Here is a 9,731-nt window from a genome sequence, read left to right as displayed (position 1 = left end):
GCAGCCTACTCTCCTTCTCCCACTTTGGGTTTGCTTGCTGGGTTTACGTGGGTTATCTAGCTGACTGCTGCTGTTAAAACGGGACTGAGCATGCTGTGTTGAAAGCCACTGAAAACCAGAGGAGACTAGTCATGAAAACCCTGACTATCGGCCTATAGATTTCTTTCTGATAACTCCTCATAACAGGTAGCACTTTTTTTTTTCCAGTCTAGAGCAAATCTTCAGGAACTGACCAGGATCCAGAGCTGTTTCAGCCTAAATCGGCTGTGATCTCCTTCCCCATACACGGAGCTGTATGGACTGTATGTCTGACAATACCTAGATGAACTGAATATTGAATTACTGTACAATAAGCTGTACACATCTTACCTCCGTAAATTCTGTAAGAATCATGGTGATGTCAGAAATTATGCATCCTATTCTTGAGTCTGAGGCTGCCAAAGGTGCTTTTATCACTCTTAACTGCTTTGGCACTGAACTGAGTAAAGATGACCAGGAGACCCTCTACCCGACCGGGGCGAGCTCTATCCTGAGGGGTGGCACCTGTTAGCTCAAGCATAAAACTGATCAGATGAGGACAGTAGCGGACCGTTATGGAGTATTATATAAGCCTTTGTTTGAGACTGTGGGTGATGGCAGCGGAGGAAAGACATTGGAGGATGTGTTTTATGAGCGTGAGATACAAATGAACGTGCTGGCATTCAACATGTAATCCCACTACAGCGTGTTTTACACATACACAAAGCCGAAGGAACAAGAAATGAGAAATATCGTGCAGGTAGCAGATGCATTTCACAAAGACATTGAAGTAAACAGTTACATTCCAATGTTATGACCCAGTGTGGGACCTCAAATGCAGAAAATCATGGATATTAAGAAGAGGTTTTGAGGAAAATAAAAAGAATTGTGTTACATGATCTGGGTTATACAAAAATAATCCATACTGCACCTTCATGAATTTCAGGCTCACTGGAAACAGTAAACTAACCCTGAAACAGTGTTTCTTTTTTCTTTCCAACAGCCTTCAATTTGGTTTCCATGTTTATGTCTCATTTTTTACCAGACCTTAGGCATTCATTCTGATTAACCCTATGGTGCTTTTTCTAGTCTTATTTGGTTGTATTAAAAATTAGATCTAATTTTTTAAAAAGAAAAAAAAAGAAACGTGCAGCTTCTGCACCAAAACAGCTAGAGTTTGAGGTCCTAGATCCTCTTGGATTCCTCACTTTCCACTCCACAATTAACCCATGCTTTTACACAGGAAGTGAGAAAAAAATTCTCCTATCAAATAATGGAAGAAATAATTAGCTTCTTGGGAAAGTTGAAAATTATCCAACAACCCCTTCCCAAGGGGAAAATAATGCATATATTAGAAGAGAAAACACAATCATATGGCTTCCCTAAGCTTCTCAAACACCGAGCATCACGCACTTACGGATCCTCCAGAGAGCAGCAGGCGGATTGTAAAACAGGAGATTTACTGATTCCAGGCTGCAAATTCTGCACATTAGTGGTTCCCACCCTGCTTCCCAGTATCAGTATAGGAAAATGGACTTTGCCACACTTCAGTTCCTATGAAGTAAGACCCCTCGCTAAAGCCTGAAATGAAGCTAATTTAGATCACGAAATCTAGAGGGAGGCAACAATTTTGGCTTGAAATTTTCCAGCAACCAATTCAAAGCGGCGTTCATAGTGGCTATCATATAAAACAAATCCAAAGAATAACTGATGTGATAGCAAGACCAGAAAATTTCATAAGTTTCTATTTTAAAAAGTTAGCCTCTCAATAACACTGTTTTAGGAAGTCCAATCTGGGATTTCACAGGCTTGTTTCTTATGGGATGGCTCAGGATAGGTAAACACAGGGGCGCCTGGGTGGCTCAGTCAGTTAAGCGTCTGCCTTCAGCTCAAGTCATGATCCTCGAGTCCCAGGACTGAGCCCCCTGGACTCCCTGCTCAGAGGGGGTCTGCTTCTCCCTCTGCCTCTGCCCCTTCCCCCACTGGTGCTCTCTCTCTCTCTGTCACTTAAATAAATAAATAAAATCTTTAAAATACATATACATATACACATGCTTATATATATATACAAACACACGTGTGTGTATGTGTGTGTGTTTGTGTGTAAACATCATCAAACCAAAAGATCATTCTGTAACAAGAATTCTACAGAAAGCCAACACATTACAGAAGGACAAGTACAGCAATAGAAAAAAATTACAAAGTAACCCAGAATAATAAAGGGCCTAACTCTTACTGGTATGAAGCAGGTCAAGAAAAGTTTCCTGGAGAAGGAAACATCTGAATGGAATTTTGATAGATGCAACTTGGAATTTTCCAAATAAGCAGTAGGAGGGGAACATTCCAGACAAAGGAAACCACAAGAAAGTAAAGGCAGGCAGTCATGAATCAGCATGTTTTCATAAAGATCTATATCTATCATCAGATTAACGGACTGGGGAAAAAAGTGAAACAGGGAGACATAGGAGAGGTAGGCAGTAGCAAGATCAAGAAATGCCTTCTCTGCTGTGTTAGAGATTTGCCATTGATTATAAAACAAGCAAAATTACCAAAGTTCTAAATGAAGACATTAAAAATAGTATTGAAGGTGGTGGAATATACTTAAGGCTCTCTGGGAGGAGAAATTTACACTAAGTATTGAGTAATAAAATGAAGTGTTCGAGGGAAAGGTAAGACTGTGAGTCTAAAGTTTCTGATTCAGGGGATAAATGACAGGAAATCTTTGAAATCCATTGGCTTATCCTGCATTTTAAGATAATTTCTTTGCCCATACATGCTTCTGCAGCAATCGTGCATTGATCATTAGAGAAGATCAGTTCGCTGAATGATGCAGATATTTGAAATGTCAACACACTTCATACACGACCTTTTTAAATGATATTTATTAATATTGCCACTAATCTCATCAGAAAAGTTTTTAAGTACCCGATGGTAGCAGATACAAGCTTCCCAAAATTCTGATTTCACTCAAAAGCTTAAATTTTATCACTGGCAACAGATACAATCAGCTGTTTTCCTTGAAGTGATGATCTCACTTTGTTCATACTCAAGAAATGTCTCCCATATACCCAAGTCTGAATAACCAATTTTCTGTCAGTTGTTTGTTTGTTTTTCCAAGTGAAAAAAAAAATACGTGTACTATAAAAAAAGTAGCTAGTTCAGCGTGCGGCTCAAAGTTTTCCCTAGAGACAACCCCCATATTTTAGCATGTAGCAGAAGAGCTTGATGGATGCTTCTCATTTTATCCCAGAATATTTCTTAAAATGTACTCAAGAGTTGAAATTTCATAAAAATATCTTCTATTCCTTCATCAAGGACATTCTCTAGTGAAACTGACTTTTAAAAAACTGTGGAGGTGTCATAGTAAAGAATATAATGAGTCCTAAAACAATTTGACGCTCTTACCTTGATTCCTGCCAAGGCCCTGGTCATATTACCCACCACTGTTCTCACACCCTCGGTACAAATGTCAACACAGGTGTTGCAGGAAGAATCATGAGATTCAAAAAAGGTTGTACAACACTGTTAATGGTTTATCACCCCTGTGTTTGTTGCCAAGCACTCACATAAAATAAGATCAATGATTAGTTGGCAATGATACCAAATGAGCACAAGCCAACCAGCATGTCCAGACATATCTACAGATTGGTCCCTTTGTAAGGCAAAGGTACAACTTTTCAGATAAGATATTAACTCAGTCTTTATGTTTGCAGTTAAATCTTTAATTTGACAAGTTACTATAACACTGGAAAGTGGTAGAACGATGCTTTCTTATACTGTCTTTTCATCAGGCAGGCATTCACGAAGCAATGCACCTGGACCAGGCTTTATTAGTCTCTTTACTATTGTAGGAGCTCCTCCAGCCAAGGCGATATAATAAGTTCTCCTGTAAGAGGCTTTTATGGAGTTTGTAACATCTACATTTAAAACATTTAAGTCCTTTTTTCTTTGAACACTGCATGATTGGACCCAAAATAATGCTATAACCTAATCAGAACCATGTTAGTTTTTGAAACTATTCTGTTGAATAAGACACAATAAGTTAAATTGTTGATACCTATAAAGCTGAAGAAGGGGTACCTTTTGCCATTTTTCACAGTTACAATTTTCCCCAGTTTCTTTTGAAGCATATTCTTCCTTTCCCTGAGTTAGAGAACTTGCAGATATATCAGTCTCATCTTTTTCAGACATAGGCAACATAGGCACAGATTGAGAAAATGGGTCCTCTAGGGGCACCGGGGTGGCTCAGTCAATTGAGCCTCGGACTCTTGATTTCAGCTGAGGTCATGATCTCAGGGTCTTGAGATCAGCCCCCGTGTCCAGCTCCATGCTCTGCGTGGAGGCTGCTTAAGATTCTCCCTCTGCCCCTCCCCACCACACCCCACCACGCATGAGCTCTCTCTCTCAAAAAAGAAAAAGTCTTCTGATATCTTTTTTTAAGCCAACAATCCATCCTTAAACCCAAGAAAATGTATTATAAATAGCCTTTATTTTAGAATAAAATATTCAATTCTAAAATAATACATTTCATAAAACATTTTGAAAATTAAAAATGGTTTTGAAAAATATTTTAATATTGTTGCAAAACAAAAGAAACTCAATTCTCGTATTTATGTATAGGTACAGAAAAATCTTTGGGGGGCGCCTGGGTAGCGCAGTCGTTAAAGCGTCTGCCTTCGGCTCAGGGCGTGATCCTGGCTTTGCGGGATCGAGTCCCACATCAGGCTCCTCCGCTATGAGCCTGCTTCTTCCTCTCCCACTCCCCCTGCTGTGTTCCCTCTCTCGCTGGCTGGCTCTCTGTCACATAAATAAATAAAATCTTTAAAAAAAACAATCTTTGGAATTTTAAAATCTTTGGATTTCTTGGAAGATAATGAGATTACAGAGACTATAGCAGATGTAACTGAAAAGAGCTGGTTGGAGCACAGAAGTAGTGAGAAAAAAAACTGAGTGAATTTTTTCAAGTGTATGTATTTATACTCTAAACTCAGTACCTTAGAAAATCTTAGAAAGTACAATTCACAGTACACAATTTATTAACTGTTAAAGCAATGATGTCACCACATGCCACTGTAGCCTTTGGGAAACTCTTACTGTTCACTCATGAGAGTGAAAATGAAAAAGACATAACATCTTCATATTATGAATAACTTTAACCTTGTGGACCTTATAAAAGAATCTCAGGAATCTCTCTTCCCCAGAGATCCTCTGGCCGTAATTTGAGAACTACTGCACAAGTCATTTAATGGTGCTAAAAAAACTGGCTATGTTCACGGGAGGTGAAAATCAAAAGCTTAATTCACACCATACAAAAATAAATCGCAAATGAATTAAAGTTCTAAATGTGAATAAATAAAACTGTTGGAATAAAGTATAGAAGAATAACTTTATTATCTCAGTGTAGATAGCCTGGCGATACCAAGTGCTGATGGAAAGATGGAGAGAAATCAGAATTTGCATATACTCATGGTAGAAAGGTTAAGTAGTTTTCCAGCTTATTTCAACCACTTATTTTGCATATGTAATGTTGAATAAATTTCAAGGGTGCAAATATCCTACAACCTGACAATTCTTTTTTAAAGATTTTATTTGCCAGAGAGAGAGAGAGCACAAGAGCACGAGTGCAGGAGTGCACGGGGAGCGCAGGGGGAGCGCAGGGGGAGCGGCAGGCAGAGCAGAAGCAGGCTCCCCGCTGAGCAAGGAGCCCAATGCAGGACTCAATCCCAGGACCCTGGGATCATGACCTAAGCCGGAAGCAGACACTTAACCACTGAGCCACCCAGATGCCCCTGACATGCACTAATTTTAAACCAGTAATTGCACTGAGGAGAGAAAAGAAAGGTAGCACTGAAGTCAGGTGCAAACAGCACAACTGTATTTGAGTAGTGGGTGCGTGGGTATTGTTCCCTCTATGTTCTGCATGTTAGAAATATTTAATATTACCTATAACAGGGGCACCTGGGTGGCACAGAAGGTTAGCCATCTGCCTTCGGCTCATGTCATGATTCCAGAGTCCGGGGATCAAGCCCCACATCAGGCTTCCTGCTTAGCGGGGAATCTGCTTCTCCCTCTCCCTCTGCTTGTGCTTTCTCTCTCACTATCTCTGTCTCTCTCTCTCTCTCAAATAAATAAATAAAAATCTAAAAAAAAAATTACCTATAACAATGTAAAATGTATCCCAGTTCCTTCATGCTATCAATTACAGAGTATCTGCTTTTCTGATCAAACTTTTATTCTTATAATTGCTTTACAAATAATAGAGTAAGTTTTAAATTAATTTTGTCTAGTTCTAACATAATCAGGTATTACTAATTATGTCTAGATCTTTGGGCAGTAACAACCGACTTTGTTTTTATGCTTAGTATTTTTTAAAATCCATTAGTTTGCTCATCTCTATGATTTTTATTTTAATGTATCTTAATCATGAAATATTTTAAACATAAAGATTAATGGATATCCATTGCCCAAACACCCATTAAGATTATTAAATCTTAATATTTTGCCCTGTTTCAAATCTATTTTTAAGATGTTCATGTCTGTAACACAGTTGATGTCTCCAGACTCTTCCATTTCTTTTTCTCCTTCGCCAGATGTAATGACCCAGCATGAAGTCAATTTTGTCATTACTATGCATGTTTTAATACTTTTACTAAACATTTGTGAATCCTTAAACAGCATCAAGTATTGTTTTACACAGAGTTTTCAGTTTTATAAGATGGCATCTGACTATGTGTATTCTTCTACAACTTTTTGTCTGGTCAGCATTATATGTTTTCGTCTTATTCATGTTGATCAGTGCAGTTCAGGCTCACCCGTTTGAAGTGCTGTAAGGTGTACTATCGTATGGAAGCACCGCAACTTATTAATCCATTCCAATCCTAATAGACTTGAAGTTGGTTTCCAGATGGTGGTTTGTTTTGTGAGCGTGTGTTTGTCTTGTTTTTACTTGGTTCATTTGTTTTTGCTACAATGGGCACTTATGTACATGTTGATTTGGGTGTATTTGTAAGAGTTTTATTAGGTTAATTTTTGTTATAAATTTTTTCCAGGGGCGCCTGGGTAGCGCAGTCCTTAAGCGTCTGCCTTTGGCTCAGGACGTGATCCCGGAGTACCGGGATCGAGTCCCACATCGGGCTCCTCCGCTGGGAGCCTGCTTCTTCCTCTCCCACTCCCCCTGCTGTGTTCCCTCTCTCGCTGGCTGTCTCTCTGTCACATAAATAAATAAAATCTTTAAAAATAAATAAATAAATAAAATTTTTTCCAAATTTCAGGAATAATTTAGAAATTAGTATTATCAACAGCGAAGAAACATTTATCTGGACTTCAGCAATTCTTAAGTGCCATTCCATTCTTTTTCCTATTTGAGTAAAAATTAAAATTTATCCCATTTACTTCCATATCTATATATCTATTCCTCATTACACCCAGCAATCGGAAGATGCAGAGAATAATAGTCACCTTTTCAAGTCATAATAATAATAACAATTTAACAATAGTTTCCGAATGGAAGAATTCAAGGTGATTATTTCCTCTTATCTTGATATTTGCCCTGTACTGCTTGAATTTTTAGGAATCGACAGGTATCGCTTTTTACAAAAACGGTATATTATTGCAAAAATTAAATCCATGAGTCTGAATTAGAATAAGTGACGTGGTGACTAGGCAGAACTCCTAAGTGGTGGAAAGAAAGAGGGAGCTGGAAATTCAAAAGGTTAGAAGAAAGGTAGGAATTTTCTGGTCCCTGGAATCAACAGTTATTCCAAAACGCTGTTGCCACACTTCTTCAAAAATTCTATGTGGATATGTAGGAAAAAACGCTAGGAACTTTTAGTAATTGCTCCAGAAGGAAGGCAAGGGCTTGAATAGTTTCTGGTTAGCAAGAGAGGCTTGTTACGTTAAGAAAACCTTATAATAACTCCTTCTGGAAAAGAATAATCACACATAATTCGTCACATATCGAAAAACTGCCCCTACATAGTGGTGTAGTCTTGCACAAGCTTTTTCTAGTTTGTCTAAGCTGTAGGTTTTCCTTATCTGTGATAGGAGGGTATGAGACTACGTCTGAGGTGTCTTCCAGATATAAATCTGCATTGAACCATTCAACTCAGTTATCCCCATGGGTTTGCTTAAAGGATAATTTTGTCCATTATTAAAATCTTTGTTCCACCCAAATAATCATTTACTGACTATTAATTGGTTTTAACTTTATTAGCCTTATTAAACAGTTCATTACAGATTGCCTTTAAATGCTAAGATTTTCAAGTATATTTCAACCATTCAGAAGACATTTTTGAATATCCACCATGAATCTGATACTATTTGAAGTAGATATAAGAGTTAACAAGACAGACGCAGTCTCTTTCCCACGAAGCTTATGGTTGAATGCATCTTATTTAAAACATGAGTCAAGACTTTCAGGAACACAGCCAACTCATAAATCAATAAAGAGAAATTTTTCCAGTATCAAGTCACTGACAAACAGAAATGAATGTATAAATATCAAAATTTTAAAACTTTTTTTTTTTTTTAAGTGGAGGGGAAAAAACAAGCATAAAATCCTTAAGTAAAGTCACTGGCAAATTGTAGCCCATAGATGTCAGCAAAGACCCACCTGTGGGCAGGAAAACATTTTTTACCCGAGGAGGTAGTGTTTAAATTTCTGTCTTGTGTTTCTTGCCCCTCTGTATATTCATTGTTGTTTTATGTTCTCTACGTCTTAATAGCCTACAGCATGTACCCAAACAAATGTTTTCTATTATTTCATCTATTTATTGAATATATTTGTTTCTTAATTTCATCCAATTCCTTTACTAGTTCTAGTAATCTAGGTTTGCTCTTCTCTCTAAAGGACTTTTTGTCTGTAATATAAAACCTAGGGCTCGATTGTATGTATACATGCACAAATTGTTTTCTGAAACACTGGTTTCCAAAATGGAGCGTGTGCACTGCGGTGAATGCCCCCAAGATCCTTCAGAGTTTGGAAAGGAAATATTAGGATTTATATTTATATATATTTGGCAACTTTTAAATTTCTACTGAGTATGTTATGGTACATATAATCAAGTCATATTACTGTCATGTGTGGATAATTTATGATAATTTATAAATAAATAAACACATGTATATAAGTGCTCAAATATTTTTTACTGAGAGAGTTGTCTTTTTTTTTTTAAGATTTTATTTATTTATTCGACAGAGATAGAGACAGCCAGAGAGAGAGGGAACACAAGCAGGGGGAGTGGGAGAGGAAGAAGCAGGCTCATAGTGGAGGAGCCTGATGTGGGGCTCGATCCCAGAACGCCGGGATCACACCCTGAGCCGAAGGTAGATGCTTAACCGCCGTGCCACCCAGGCGCCCCGAGAGAGTTGTCTTGATCCATTTGGGCTGCTATAATAAAATACGAGAGACTGGGTAGCCCATGATCCACAGAAATTTATATCCCATTGTTCTGGAGGCTGAGAAGCTCAAGATCAGGTAACCAACAGGAAACCAACATGGTACTTTCATTCCAGCAAGAGCCCTCTTCCTGGTTCATGGCCAGCACCTTCTCACTGTGCCCTGAAGTGGTGGAAGGGCTGAGAGAGGTCTGGGAAGGTGTCTGTTGTAAGAACACTAAACCCAGGGGTGCCTGGGTGGCATAGCGGTTAAGCGTCTGCCTTCCGCTCAGGGCGTGATCCCGGCATTATGGGATCGAGCCCCACATCAGGCTCTT

At 38.5% G+C, this 9,731-nt stretch overlaps 1 pseudogene; it reads left to right on the top strand.

Moving 5' to 3' along the window:
- The first annotated feature begins 295 nt into the window (after positions 1–295).
- LOC103665510 lies at positions 296–835 on the top strand (annotated as a pseudogene).
- The last annotated feature ends 8,896 nt before the right edge of the window (positions 836–9,731 follow it).

The sequence above is a fragment of the Ursus maritimus genome, unplaced genomic scaffold (assembly GCF_017311325.1).
Source record: "Ursus maritimus isolate PB19 unplaced genomic scaffold, ASM1731132v1 scaffold_30, whole genome shotgun sequence".
Classification (NCBI taxonomy): Eukaryota; Metazoa; Chordata; class Mammalia; order Carnivora; family Ursidae; genus Ursus; species Ursus maritimus.
This window is presented reverse-complemented; position numbering and strand designations above follow the sequence as displayed.